The sequence below is a fragment of the Lygodium microphyllum genome, chromosome 13 (genome assembly GCF_053477565.2).
Source record: "Lygodium microphyllum isolate KBCC chromosome 13, Lygodium_microphyllum_v1.1.10, whole genome shotgun sequence".
In the NCBI taxonomy this organism is placed as follows: domain Eukaryota; kingdom Viridiplantae; phylum Streptophyta; class Polypodiopsida; order Schizaeales; family Lygodiaceae; genus Lygodium; species Lygodium microphyllum.
In genome coordinates, this window is record NC_141147.1 from 63,707,279 (window position 1) to 63,722,457 (window position 15,179).

Genomic DNA, 15,179 nt, shown 5'->3' on the forward strand with positions numbered 1-15,179 from the left:
GTGCTTGAGGTCAGATTGAGGGGGAGAGTACCTCTCGAATGAGTTCAGTGATTTTCTAAGGTCTCATGGGATAAAGAGACAGTTTACATGCAGATATACCCCACAGCAAAATGGGGTTGCAGAAAGGAAAAACAGGCATATTGCAGAAGTTGCACGCGCCTTGATGGCTGAAAAGAATATGCCTAAGCATTTTTGGTCTGAGGCTGTTCATACCGCTGTTTATATTATGAACAGAACTCCCACAGATGCAGTCCATGGATAACTCCCGAAGAATGTTTTACAGGTAAGAAGCATGATGTCTCACACTTAAAAGTGTTTGGCTACATTGCATATGTTCATGTGCCAGATGAGTTGCGAAAGAAATTGGATCCAAAGGCTGAAAAGTGTGTCTTTATTGGATACTCTTTAGAGCAGAAAGGGTATCGCTGTTACAACCCTATCACATGTAAGTTCAGAGTGAGCAGGGATGTCATCTTTGATGAAATGGGCAGTTGGTATGCATCTAGTGGTGATGCATTGGATGATGATGATGATCATGATACTCATGTGCAGGCTGAAAAGCAAGAATCACGGACTCTTAGTGGACAGAGACATCATCTGGTAGTCCTTGGTCTGGGAGACTAAGGAGTACCTCTACATCTTCAGGTGCATCTAGTAGTACTACAAGTAAAGACAAAGGAAATAATAAAGTGTCAGAAGGCATTGATGCAATTCTTGATGGAGACTCCAGTGGCTCAGAGAGCTTGGATGATGAGCTTGGCATTCCTTCAGTGAGGGCTCCAGGTGTGCAGAGAGCACGCGTTAATACAAAGACTCCATTGAGTGATCCAGTGGTACGTAGGTCTAGCAGGGTGAGATACCCCGTTAAAAGATTTGGCTTTGAAGGTTATGCAGCTCACCATTATGCTTATATGGTGAAACTAGTTGAGGATGTTGAGCCCACATGTTTTGAGGAGGCTGTTGGTCATGCTCATTGGGATGCAGCAATGGATGAGGAGATGGCTGCATTAGAGGCCAATAAGACTTGGGATCTAGTATCATTGCCAAAGGGCAAGAAAGCTATTGGATGTAAGTGGGTTTATAAGATTAAGCACAATGCAGATGGTTCTATTAGTATAGGTACAAAGCTAGGCTGGTTGCAAAAGGCTATGCCCAGACATATGGCATAAATTATGATGAAACCTTCAGTCCAGTTGCTAGGATGGAAACTGTCAGATGTGTGATTGCTTTGGCAGTAGCCAAAGGTTGGAGGTTGCAACAAATGGATGTGAAGAATGCCTTCTTGCATGGTGATTTACCGGAAGAAGTGTATATGGATCAGCCAGCAGGTTATGAAGATTTAGAGCATCCCATGTATGTGTGCAGGTTGAAGAAGCGCTCTATGGGCTCAAGCAAGCACCTAGAGCATGGTCTAACAAGATCAGAGAGTATCTTGTCAATATTGGCTTTTATGTTTCTAATGTTGATCACTCACTTTATGTGAGAAAGGGAGATGCAAGTTCGGTCATCATAGTCATCTATGTAGATGACTTGATTATTACAGGTGATAGTGATAGTGGGATTGCTGAAGTCAAGGACTTCTTGAAGAAGAAGTTTGAGATGAAGGATTTAGGTGAGCTAAGGTACTTTGTTGGCATTGAGGTGATCAGATGTGATGATGGTATATGGCTGTCCCAAAGACAGTATGACTTGGATATGTTGTCCAAGTATGGTATGACTGCATGCAAACCACTTTCAACCCCGTTGGAGCAGAATGTAAAGTTGAGTGCTGATGTTGGGGATGAGATAGAAGACCCTACTATGTTCAAGAGGATAGTGGGGAGTTTGATTTACATGACCATTACAAGGCCAGACTTGAGCTACGTTGTTGGTCTTGTGAGTCAGTTTATGCAAGTACCTAGAAAGCCACATTTGGATGCAGTCAGACGCATATTGAGATATGTGAAGTCCACATTACATTATGCATCAAAGTAGGCAAAGGCTATAAAAGCATCAAGCCTCTAAGGCTTAACCTTACACATACATACATTATTTTTATTGTTTTTTGGAACATTGCTAGTGTGGGAGTGAGAGAGAGAGAGAGGATAGAAGGCTAGAGAGAGATAAAAGGAGAGAGTGAAAACATAGATAAAGGGAAACAGTGAGAATTGGTGAAATAGAGGAGAGGGTGAGAAGATAGCAAGTGATATAAAGAGGGAGAGATATAGAGAAGGAGAGAGTAATAGAGATATAGAGAGACAGTATATATATATATATATATATATATATATATAGGAGAGAGTGAGAAGGTATTGAGAGGAGGGTGAGTGAGAGATTGATGGCCCTATTCATGGTTCAAAGACCTTCACCATGTCTTCCTCTTTACATGTTCCCTTGCCACATCTTGTTCCACCTACTCCAAGATCAAACTCAATCCTTATACCCACCTTCTCTATAAAGATCTTGTATATGCTCTCACCTTACTACTAAGCCTACTCTCATAAGCTAGAAACTTCTCTATACTCAACCCAACCATATATTTCCTTTGAGCTTTTTCTTCTAAACAAAATCCTTCATAGTTTCTCTCATCTTGCTAATGATGCTTACTCCTCATAATCCAAAACTTCAACCAAACCCTTCTAAAAAAATTTAAATAAGGTAAGTCCCATAAGCTTTATTTGTATGAGGTAGTGTATTTGCTATCAATTGTATATGGACTCATAGCCTTGTCAACTAACCATAGCTCTATTATAAGCTATTTGAATTTCTTCCACTAGTGTACCCTTAAGAACATATAAGGACCTCATTAAATCCAATAAGATGGAGTGTACGATGATGAAAGTCTCTCAAAATTGCAAGTATATACTTGCATTTTAAGAATACATTTAGAAGCTCAAACTATTAATCCTTGCCTCCTTGGCCTCTGTTACCATAAGAAAATTTCCTCAAACTAAGCATAAATAATATCGTGGGATATAATAAATCAAGTATTTCTACTAATGGAATATTACTCACCTCAATGCTTTCTTGTAAATGTATATTTTATTCCTCACTGTTCATTGATAGTAGCAACAACATTATTAAGTAGCAAAGAAAAATATTCTTTGTAATCCATAGGAGTCTATTTGTGCCTTTGCAGATTTTTCTTTGCTATGTTATTTTCCTTCTCAATTTGCTCTAGAGATACTTTCAATGATGCATTCTCCACTTGCACATGAAATTTCTTTTTGTATTGAGATGTCAAGCTCAACATGACACTCATGTATATGGATGACTATTTATGCATGTTGAGAGATCGAGCTCCACTCGCGATATGCCAGGGTGACCGTTGTGCATTTATGTCACCGACTTATCAGTTTTGCAGATGCGGTTGGTACACCGCCTATGAATAATAGCTACATGACAGCTATCCTTATCTACTCTAGTTCGTGGCTCAGTTAGTATGCCACCTTAGTTAGTTGAGTTTGGTTTGAGACCCATATATAGGGTTCTTCTATTTCTTTGTATGAGAGTACTTTTGCTTACACAACTAAGAATAGAAAAAATGTTTTCAGCCTCCACCTCTGTGTGTATTCCCCCATTGTGCAAGCAAGAAAACTACAAGTGATACTCCTTCCTTCTCTCCCACAATCTTGACATGTTATCAGAGCCTTGTTTGTGGTAAGGATCTCAAGAAAGCAAGCCAAGCTCGCGGTGTTCTGGTAAGAGGAGCAGTGTTTCTTTCATTTTCTGTTTTGGGAGTAGATCTCTGCAGGTAGCACAGCCGGAAATTGCAAGAGTGCATTGTCTCAAGTTGAGACGCCCTTTGCGGTGAAGCAAGAGGGCAGTATATACTGGTTTTTTGATTTGAGGCCATTTTGGGGCCTGTTTTGGAGGCGGAAGTTTTCTGCACACACTCAGGAAAAGACCCAGTTTTATGCTGTGCAACCACTGTTCTACAGGTCGGTGAAAAGTTACTGTAGAAATTGCATCGTATGCTTCTGCACAGAGACATTGGGAGTTATAGAATCTTCCTTGGTTCCTGTATATGCAAAATCGTCACTAGGAAGTGACTGTGTAGTCAAATACCACTTTTGCCAGTTTTGCATATTTGCCCTTGTGAGGGTGAAGCTGTGTTTTTTGCAGTGACAGAACTTTTTGCAGTATTCTGTAATGGCGTCTGATTCTCTCTCACAGATTGTAATTGAAAAGCTTGACAAGAACAACTTCCAAGCATGGAAGTTTAGAATGACAAATTTCCTTATGGGAAAAGGATATTGGGAATTTGTTGCAGAAAATGAAGAAGAACCAGTTCTTCCTGATGTTCCCAATCAACAGCAAATGCAGGCATTTAAAGCATGGCATGAGAGAGCCAAGAAAGTTATGTACTGGCTGTCTATCAGTATTTCAAACTCTATGATTGTGCATATTCAGGATGCAAGTACGCCAAAGGAGGCATGGGATACTTTGTCAAAAATGTATAGCACAAATACTCAAGCCAGGAAAATGCAGCTCAAGCAAGAGTTGCATAATGTGCAAAGAGAAAATATGAGCATCAATGACTACCACATGAAGGTGAAGAAGATTGCAGATGCACTTGCTTCCATTGGGTCGCCAGTGGAAGATGATGATTTAGTTTCTGTGACCTTGAATGGTCTAGAAAAGGATTATGCACAGTTCTGAACATCCATTTCCGTCCGTGAAAGATTTCCTAATTTTGAGGAGTTGATTGCTCTTCTAATTTCTGAGGAGCAGAGAAATGGTGGTGCATCTTCTTCAGGAGAAACTTCAAAAGAAGCTGTCTTCTACTCAAATGCTGGAAGAGGTAGAGGCAGAGATAGAGGAGGCCGATCTGGAGGCCGTGGTAGAAATCAAAATATGCAGCAAACTCAAGAAAACCAGTCCTATGGAGGAGGACGTGGTAACTCTAGAGGTAGGGGGAGTCAAAGAGGTCGTGGTGGATGGCAAAGAGGCCAAAATACAAACAGTAATGTTGAATGCTACTACTGTGGTAAAATGGGTCATATGGCTAAAGACTGCTATAAAAAACAGAATGACATCATGAATGGAAAACTGCAACAAGGGAATTATGCATCTTCTAGTAGACAGGGTGATGACAGAAATGAGCATTTTTTTATGGTGCAGCACATGAATAATTCTGTGACAAGTGCAAAAGAAAACAACGATGCATGGTATGTTGACTCAAGTGCATCAAACCACATGACAGGTCATGCAGAATGGATGGAGGATGCAAGGAAAATGGAAAAACCAGGATTTGCGGAGACTAGTGATACTGCACATCCTATTGTGCAGATTGGAAAATTTCCTTTGTCTATGCAGGATGGGAAAAAGAAATACATGTCTGATGTATTTCATGTCCCGAATATCACCAAGAATCTGGTTTCTGTTGGTCAAATGGTTGAGCAGGGCTTGCAGGTCAGATTTAATCATCATGGATGCTTTGTTGAGGATATGAAAAATAAAGGTCGCTTGATAGCAAAAGGAAAGAAGAAGGGCAGAATGTTTACGTTGGATGCAGACATGCCTGAATTGAGTACAACAATGTTTGCACATGGGACCGGTATAGTCGCAGATATTGATATTTGGCATAAACGCATTGGTCATGTTAATGTACAACGAGTTAAATCAATGCAGGCCCAAAATATTGTTGCAGGATTGCCAAAATTCAAGGTTGCAGAAATGCATAAGGTATGTGAAGCCTGTCAGTTTGGAAAATAGGCAAGGAAACCATTTCCTAGACATGTTCAAGAGAGTGAAAAGCCATTGGAATTAATCCACTCTGATGTGTGGACTACTAAAGCTGCATCTCTTGGAGGTTGTCATTATTTTGTCACTTTTATTGATGACTATAGCAGAAAAGTTTGGGTGTATTTTATGAAAAAGAAAAGTGAAGTTTTTGGGCATTTCAAAACTCTTAAAGCTATGGTTGAAAAAGAAACAGGCCTGCAAATAAAATGCCTAAGGTCAGATGGAGGGGGAGAGTACCTCTCAAATGAGTTTGCAAGGTTCTTGTAGGAGCATGGCATAAAGCAGCAATATTCATGCAGTCATACCCCACAGCAAAATGGAATTGCAGAAAGAAAAAACAAGCATATTGGAGAGGTATCTCGTGCCATGCTCAACGAAAAAGACTTGCCAGATTTTTACTGGGCTGAAGCAGTTGCTACAACAGTCTATATAATGAACATGACTCCCACTGCAGCAATACATGGGATGACTCCAGAGGAGAGGTATACTGGTAGGAAACCAGATGTTTCTCATTTGAAAATTTTTTGTTGCATTGCCTATGTACATGTGCCAGATGAGTTGAGATCCAAGTTGGATCCAAAAGCTGAGAAGTGCATCTTTATTGATTATTCTCTGCAACAAAAAGGATATAGATGCTATAACCCTTCTACTCGTAAGTTTACAGTGAGCAGAGATGTTTTTTATGAGATGAGTAGCTGGTATAAACCAGTAAATGTGATTGATGATGTAGATGCACAAAATGGTAATGCTGCACAGAATTCACAACAGCAGTCACAAAATATTAGTAGACCTGGAGCGTCCTCTAGCAGTGGTTCACATTCTTCGCCATGGATAGACAGATTGAGATCAGGAGAATCTTCTCAAAGCAATGCAGATAGTGGTATGCAGGTATCACGAAAAGGAAAAGAGAAGGTTGATCAGCCCATGTTTGATGTGAATGCAGGTCACTCTTATGTGGATGGTGAATCCAGTGGCTCAGAACAGAGCATTGATGATGAGTTGGATATTCCTTCTATTGTTACACCTGGAGTAAGGAAGACCAGGGATGTTTTGAGAGCACCTGGGAGTGAACCTACTTTGCGCAGGTCTACCAGAGCTAGGTATCCTGTGGATAGGCTAAAATATGATGGATTTACAGCCATTCACTATGCATATATGGTCAAAGTGATACAGGAACTAGAACCCACTTCTTTTGAGCAAGCCATGGGAAAAGAAAAATGGGAGAAAGCCATGGATGCCTTGGAAGCAAATGCTACATGGGAATTGGTACCTTTGCCTAAAGGTAAAAATGCAATTGGTTGTAAGTGGGTTTATAAGGTGAAGCACAATGCAGATGGTTCTGTGAACAGATACAAGGCAAGATTAGTAGTCAAGGGGTATGCACAAACATATGGCATTGACTATGAAGAAACATTCAGTCCGGTTGCAAGGATGGCAATCGTAAGAGCAGTCATTGCTATGGCTGCATCAAAGGGATGGTCTTTACATCAGATGGATGTAAAGAATGCCTTCTTGCATGGTGATTTGTAAGAAGAGGTCTATATGGGGCAGCCACCAGGTTATGTACATGCTGTTCATCCTGAGTTTGTCTGCAGGTTGAAGAAAGCCTTGTATGGCTTGAAGCAAGCACCTAGAGCATGGTCTGATAAGATAGGACAGTATCTTGTCACTATTGGCTTTCAGATTTCCAAGGCAGATTTCTCACTTTATGTGAGAAAAACAGAGAAAGGTATTATGCTCCTTGTCATTTATGTTGATGATTTGATTATGACAGGTGACAGTGATGAAGATATCCTTCATGTGAAAATGCTATTGAAGCAAAAGTTTGATATGAAGGATTTGGGAGAGCTACGTTATTTCTTGGGCATTGAGGTGATTAGATCACCAAGTGGAATACAGCTCTTGCAGAGGCAGTATGGATTGGACATGCTGTCCAAATATGGGATGACAGACTGTAAGCCTATTTCAGTTCCTTTGGAGCAGAATGTGAAGCTGAGCGCAGATGCAGGTGAGCTTTTGGAAGACCCTATTATGTACAGACGCATAGTGGGAAGTTTGATTTATATGACTATTACCAGGCCAGATTTGAGCTATGTTGTTGGATTGGTAAGTCAGTTTATGCAGGCTCCAAGGAAACCGCATTTGGATGCGGCTAGACGCATACTCAGGTATGTGAAGTCCACATTGCAGTATGGACTATTTTATGAGATTGGGGTTCAGATACAGTTGCATGGATACACTGATGTTGATTGGGCTGGTAGCATTTCTGATAGACGATCTACCAGTGGATATGTGTTCTCTTTTGGAAGTACTGCAGTCACTTGGAGCAGCAAGAAACAGCCTACAGTTGCCTTGTCGAGCACAGAGGCTGAGTACAGGGGTGCAGCAATGGCTGCATGTGAGGTAGCTTGGTTGCATAAGCTACTTTATGATATGCATCAGTCTACAGATGGGCCAGTTGTCATTTATTGTGACAACATGAGTAGTATACACTTGGCAAATAGCCCAGTCTATCATGCTAGAACAAAGCACATTGAGGTGCATTATCACTATGTGCGGGAGAGGGTTTTACTAGGTCTTATTGGTCTAGTTTATGTCAGCATAGAGGATCGGGTAGCTGACATATTTACGAAGGCATTGGGCGCAGAGAAGCTGCGCAAGTTCAGAGACCTGCTTGGTGTGCAGGAATTGGAATTGAGCTCGAGGGGAAGTGTTGAGAGATTGAACTCCACTCGCGATATGCCAGGGTGACTGTTGCGCATTTATGTCACCGACTTATCAGTTGCAGATACGGTTGGTACACCGCCCATAAATAATAGCTACATGACAGCTATCCTTATCTACTCTAGTTCATGGCTCTGTTAGTATGCCACCTTAGTTAGTTGAGTTTAGTTTGAGACCCATATATAGGGTTCTTCTATTTCTTTGTATGAGAGTTCTTTTAGCTTACACAACTAAGAAGAGGAAAAAAATTTTCAGCCTCCACCTCTGTGTGTATTCCCCCATTGTGCAAGCAAGAAAACTACAAGTGAGACTCCTTCCTTCTCTCCCACAATCTTGACAATGCATTCATACCATTGATGTGGTTGGTACTTGCAATGGCATATAATTCAAGCGATACTTTATGATTGGGCATCAATTAGTTCACCTACCTAAGTTAAGGGATATCTATCTTTTTACTTAGCGTGTTCACACTATGGACATCAATTAGTCACCCACCCGAGTTAAAGGATATCTAGTATTTTTTTCTTAGCATATTTACACTATGAACCACTTGTATCTCTCTCTCTTATTATTGAAGAAGAATAAGAATAAGAAGAAAGACTAGGATTTTTGGCTTCCTATCGTGCATGCATTCTCCATGTGTTTTGTATCTTGCAAGAGCTCAACTTCCTCTCTCTGTCCCCATTTATTCATGGTATCCAATGGTGTTTAGGCAAGGAGCTATGAGCTATAAGCATAAGATTCTATAAGGAATCCCTAATGTGGAGTACACCTATGGAGATCTCTCATGCAATCTTTGATTAACGAGCCATCTTTGCAAGATTTGAGTACCCAAGGGAATGTAGCAAACCTCTACTTAGTGCTTGTGGCATCAGATTTGTGTTTCATGTGCATTTCGGCCTTTGAATATGTGGATCTAGTAAGGTACATGAACTTTGTAGACCTCATCCTTTTTTCAAACAAGTTGCAAGTGTTGGGTGTGACATACAACATTAGGATACTGTCAAACATTATAAGTATTGCTCAAGATATGCTTATGCATGGAGTTTAGTACAAATGATAAAAGCAACTTTTGGGTTTTGTTACACACTGTCAAAGGTATTTAATAAGATTGTTAGTGACAACCTTGACAAGCATAACTTCCATGCTGTGAAGTTCCTTATGGCGAAAGGTTACTGGGATGACATTGATAGAGAAAAAAATTAGGCTCTAGAGTAATCAAAGGAAAATGCCATGCCTAAGCAAGCCAATGCATTTAAGGAATGGAACCAAGATTCTTAGAGAGTAATAGCTCTCCATTGGTATTTAAGATATGATTGGTTGGGCATATACATGATGCAAAAAATCTTGTAGAAGCATCTACTAGCAATTGGGTTGATAATGAGAAGTTCTTTGTTATGCAACACATGATGAATGTAGTAAATGCAGATACATCAATAGTAATGATTGATAATGTATGCTATGTGTATTTAGGTATCTCTAACCATATGATGTCTCATGGAGAATGGTTTAGAGAAATGAAAATCCTAAATTGCCTAGTTTTGTGAAAACAAGTGACAATACTCACATCCTATTGCTCATGTTGGGAGTATGTCATTATCTATTTAGGATGAAAAAGTTAAGTCTAATGACGTGCTACACATGCCTTATATCACAAAGAACTTGGTTTCTATTGGGCAAATGGTTTGAGCAAGGATTGCAAGCAATGTTCAATTGGAATAGTCACTTTATAAAAGATTTTAGGAATGGATGTAAACTGGTTGCAAAAGGCACATGTGTGGAAAGGATAAAAAATATATGATATAAATGTACCCAAGATAAAGGTTGCTATGTTTACACAAGGTGTAGGAGTTGTGACTAATATTGACATTGACATATACATATTAGCCACATAAATGTGCAGTTGCTGAAGAATACATAGTCACATGAAATCATGACAGGCTTGACTAAGTTCAAAGTGATTGATACACAAAAAGTATGGGAAGCATACCAACATGAAAAATAGGCAAGGCTTGACTAAGTTCAAAGTGGTTGATACACAAAAAGTATGTGAAGCATACCAACATGAAAAATAGACAAGGCATACATTTTCTCATGATACACATAAAATTAGCCATTTACTTAATGTTATACATTCAGATGTGTGAGGTTTAATATGAATGCATCAATAATTAGATATAAGTATTACATAATCTTTATTGATTTTCATACAAGGAATGTATGGTTATATTTCATGAAGGAGAACAATGAGGTATTCTCTCACTTCAACTTCTTAAAAGAAGAGGTGGTTGATCACTTGGTGTGATAGATATTTCTGCAAGCTATTCACATGTAGATGGTGGGTTTGATGGCTCATATGAGAGTATGGATGAGGAGTCTAGCATTTCCAATTTTTTGTACACCTAGTGCAAGGAAAGCCAAGGCTAATGTAAAGGAATCAAAAAGTACTCCACAACTATGCAGATCAACGAGGGTAAGGTATCTTGTAAATAAGTTGACATATGATGCCTATGTATCTAACCATTATGCATATATGGCAAAGGTTATAATATCAGTTGAGCCCTACTGCTTTGAGAGGAAGCTATTGGTCATGTGCACTGGGAGAAATCCATGGATAAAGAAATGGCTACATTGGATGTAAATCAAACTTGGGATTTAGTAGCATTTCTTGAGGGAAAGAAAGCTATAGGCTACAAGTGAGTTTATGAAGTAAAATATAATATAAATGGAAGTGCAAGCAAGTACAAAATGAGACTGGTTACCAAAGGTTATGCATAGACTTATGGGATTGATTATGAGGAGAAATTTACTCTAGTGGCAAAGATGGAAATTGTAAGAGTTATCATTGCAATGGTGGCTACAACAAAAGGTTGGGTTTTGTATCCAATGGGTGTAAAGAATGATTCTTGCATGGTGAGTTGTAAAAAAAGAAGTGTATGTGGAGCAACCACATGATTATGAGAGCATAGTTTACCATGATTATGTTTGTAGGCTACGCAAATCCTTGTATAGGCTAAAATATGCATCAAGAGCATGGCATCGCAATCTACCACATTATCTTGTCTCTATTTGTTTTCATGTTGGAAATGTGGATCATTCAATTCATGGTTGTCAAACTGATAGAGGCCTCGCAAAGGGTGCACCTTATAGAGAATGTAAGATACCATGTGAGTTCAAAAGAAAGAGTTTTATATTTGGTAAATTTTACAAGATTATATCTACAAAATGGATTTTTTAATTACAAGTTTAAAAAACCATAATTTTAGTAAAGTAAAAGGGATCATCGGGCTTATATCTGCAAAGAAAGGGAATTTCTTAATAACCTTTGAATGCATGTTATATAGATGATTTCTTATAGGTGTACCCCCTTCCCCCCCAAGAGATACATTGTTGTGATTACCTTGTATATGGATGATTTGATCTTTGGAGCTGATAATGTGTAAGAGGTGGTACATGTGAATAGTCTTATCAAGTAAAAATTTTATATTAAATGTTTGGAAGAGTTGAAGTACTTTCTTGGCATTGAGGTGATAAGAATAACTAAGGAGATTTGGGCCCCATTTGGGCTCACAGAGGCATCATATCTTGGATATGTTGACAAAATATGGCATGGTTAATTGTAAGCAATATTAGTGCCATTGGATCAAAATGTGAAGCTAAGTGCTGATGTGGGTGAGACATTGGAGGATCCCATGATGTACACAAAGATGGTGGGAAGTTTGATCTTCACCACTATCACTAGGCTATATTGTAACTACATAGTTGGCTTCAAGAGTTGGCTTATGTAGGTGCCTCATTCCTTATAGTAATGTAAGGCCACATTAGATTGTGGTGTCTTTTATGAGGCTCACTCATGGTGTAGCTATTTGATTATACTAATGCAGATTGGGCAGATAATGTGTCATATAGGAAGTCCACCAATGGGTATGTATTTTTCTTTGGAGTAGGGTTGTAACTTGTAGTAAGAAACAACCCTCTAGTGTATTATCAAGTACAGAGGTAGAGTAGAGGGATGTTGCTATGGCATCATGTGAGGTAGCTTGGATGTGAAAGCTACTTGATGATTCAGGGATACTAATAAATAGGAGAATTGTCATTTATTGTGACAACATGAGTAGCATATAGTTGGTGAGGAACCCAGTGCTTCATGCATGCATAAAACACATTGAGTTGAAAGACTTCGATTATTTTGAAGCTTACTTAGAGTACAAGTCATGGAGTTGAGCTTGAGGGGGAGTATTGAGATGTCAAGCTCAACACAAGCTCACTCACATACCTAGATGACCATTTTCTATGGGTAGAACAAGTTAGCACGAGAATACCTGGTTACATTCTGAGGCATTTAAGGTGTTGATAGACCATATTAGGAAGTAATTATCAATAATCTAGTATCTTTTTACCCTTCCTTCTAGCTTTCATGGCCTCCCTTCTCTTTCTCTCACTTTTCTTGTCTTCTCTCTCTCTTCAAATAGTCTTTCTCTCTCTTTTTCTCCTTCTTTTTCTCTCCTCTCTATAGCCTCTCCCTTCTCTCCTTCTCTCTCATAGGTCTCCTTCATTACAATTGGTATCAAAGCCTCAATCTTTGGTCCCTTCTTCTTTCTCTTTCCTCATATCCAGTTATATTTTACAAAGAAAATGCTAGTGAGACATGCGCAATAGGGGCAAGACCTATAAGGAGCAATCATGGAGTACCATAGGATGCTAGCAGCTTTTCTTGGAGATCTCACAAGAGCCATGGACAAGTTGGATTTGCTTAGGTCAAACTTAGCAACTCATCATCAACTTTGAGTGAAAGTTTTAGGGGTTCTTGGGTGAAGAAGACTTATAGAAATGGGAGATAGTTTTGGCTATAGTTACTTTTCAAAAAGAGAGTTCTTCTCTTCATTATGCTCAAAAAGCCTTCCACTGCTCTACATACATCATGTCTCCTCTCCTCATGTTGGGTCATCTAGACCTATGAAAAATTAAGAATATTGTCCATCCCCTGCATAAGGCTCGCCATGATTCTTTGTCCACATCATGGAAGTACTCATATCAAGTCTTTATAACCCTAGGTTGTATTGGGTGGAAAGCACACCATTCCAGATCTAGTACTATTTGTGGCTATGAACATGGTTGGGATCACTCTACTTAATGCTCTTATTGCATTGGTGCTAAAGAGATTGATGCATACATTTCTCTTATTGTGCTAACATAGGCAGTCACAAGCATTGTTGGCATCTCTAGTTTGCCGACCACCCTGCTAAATAGGTAGGAAGAAAAGCAAGAACTACTTCAATTCCAACTCACACCATGTGAAACTTGGATCGGCAATCTGAAACTTCTAAGATGCAATTTAATGCTCAAATTGCAAATCTAATGGTTCTATTAGCTTCAAAAGGGGAGTAAAATAGTAGGACATCTGGTCAGAAATCTTCCATATCACTCCTTCTTCTTCTCCTTGTTTGGAGTGTTGTTTGCTGCATGTAAACTACGATTGCGATACACATTGGCCATGTGAGAGGTAACCATAGCTCGGTTTCTTGAAATGCTTGAATCAATAAGTAGTTGGTAGGCTCGGTGGTGTTGCTAAGGAAAGCACCAAAAAAGTCCCCTTGCAAGAGAGTAATATTTACATCTATCTGAACCAACTCCATATCCTCCCTAGAAACCAAAGCAAGACATGTACAAAGATTGGTCATCTTGACTATTAGTGAAAAGATCTCATCAAAGTCAATCCCCTTCTCTAGATGAAATCCTTTGGCCATCAAGCTTTCATTGTATTTAGGTAATGCATTAGATGGAGATACCTTAAACTTGTTGACTCACTTACATGCCGATCCATGCTTACTCTTAAACAAAGGAACTAACTCCCAAGTAACATTCTTTTCCAAAGAATCCATCTTTGATTGCACAGCTCTCTTCCACTTTTGACTATCATCCCCATCCATGACATAGTCTTGAGCCGGACTATATCTATGGGTCATCCAAAAACACTCATACACACGCATAAAATTGGCTCAACAAGAGCCTCTAGCTATCCCATCTATATATCTTGTAAAGCATGAGGCTTGATGGATCTCAATTATTTTAATGGGTTGCTTATGCATTTTATCCTCATTAAGATAACATCATGATTGTGTATTACCTTCTTTGATTCAAGATCCCACAAGCAATAGTCTATTTAATTTAATCCTCCATGGCTAAGAATAATACATTTCTTAGACTTAAGATCAAGCTTACTTTTCCTATCCCTAGGTATTTACATAAATGCCTCAATCCAAAACACATAAGTGATCATAATTAGGTCTCATTCTAGACTATAACTCCTCTGGTATCTTGCTACCTAATTTCTTGCTAGGAGACCTATTGATTAAATGAACTCCTTTGGTATCTTGCCACCTAATTTCTTGCTAGGAAACCTATTTATTAAATAAACTTCTAACTTTACAACTTCAACCAAAAATCCATTAGCAAGATCAACATTAGAGAGCATACTACAAACCCTTTCTTGAATCGTCTTGTTCATCTTCTTAACCACACCATTTTAAGCAAGATTCTTAGGAGATCAACTCTCTCTTGATACCACACCTTGCATAAAAGTTTGTAAAGGTATGTGAGGTTTGGTGTGCTCTCCAAACGTGTCAGTTATCAGGCACTTATTCTTCTTTCCTAACTGATTCTTTGCATTTACAAAAGTAGCATCCTACATCTTTTAGCTACGTGACTTCCTTCTTGATTTTCCTTTC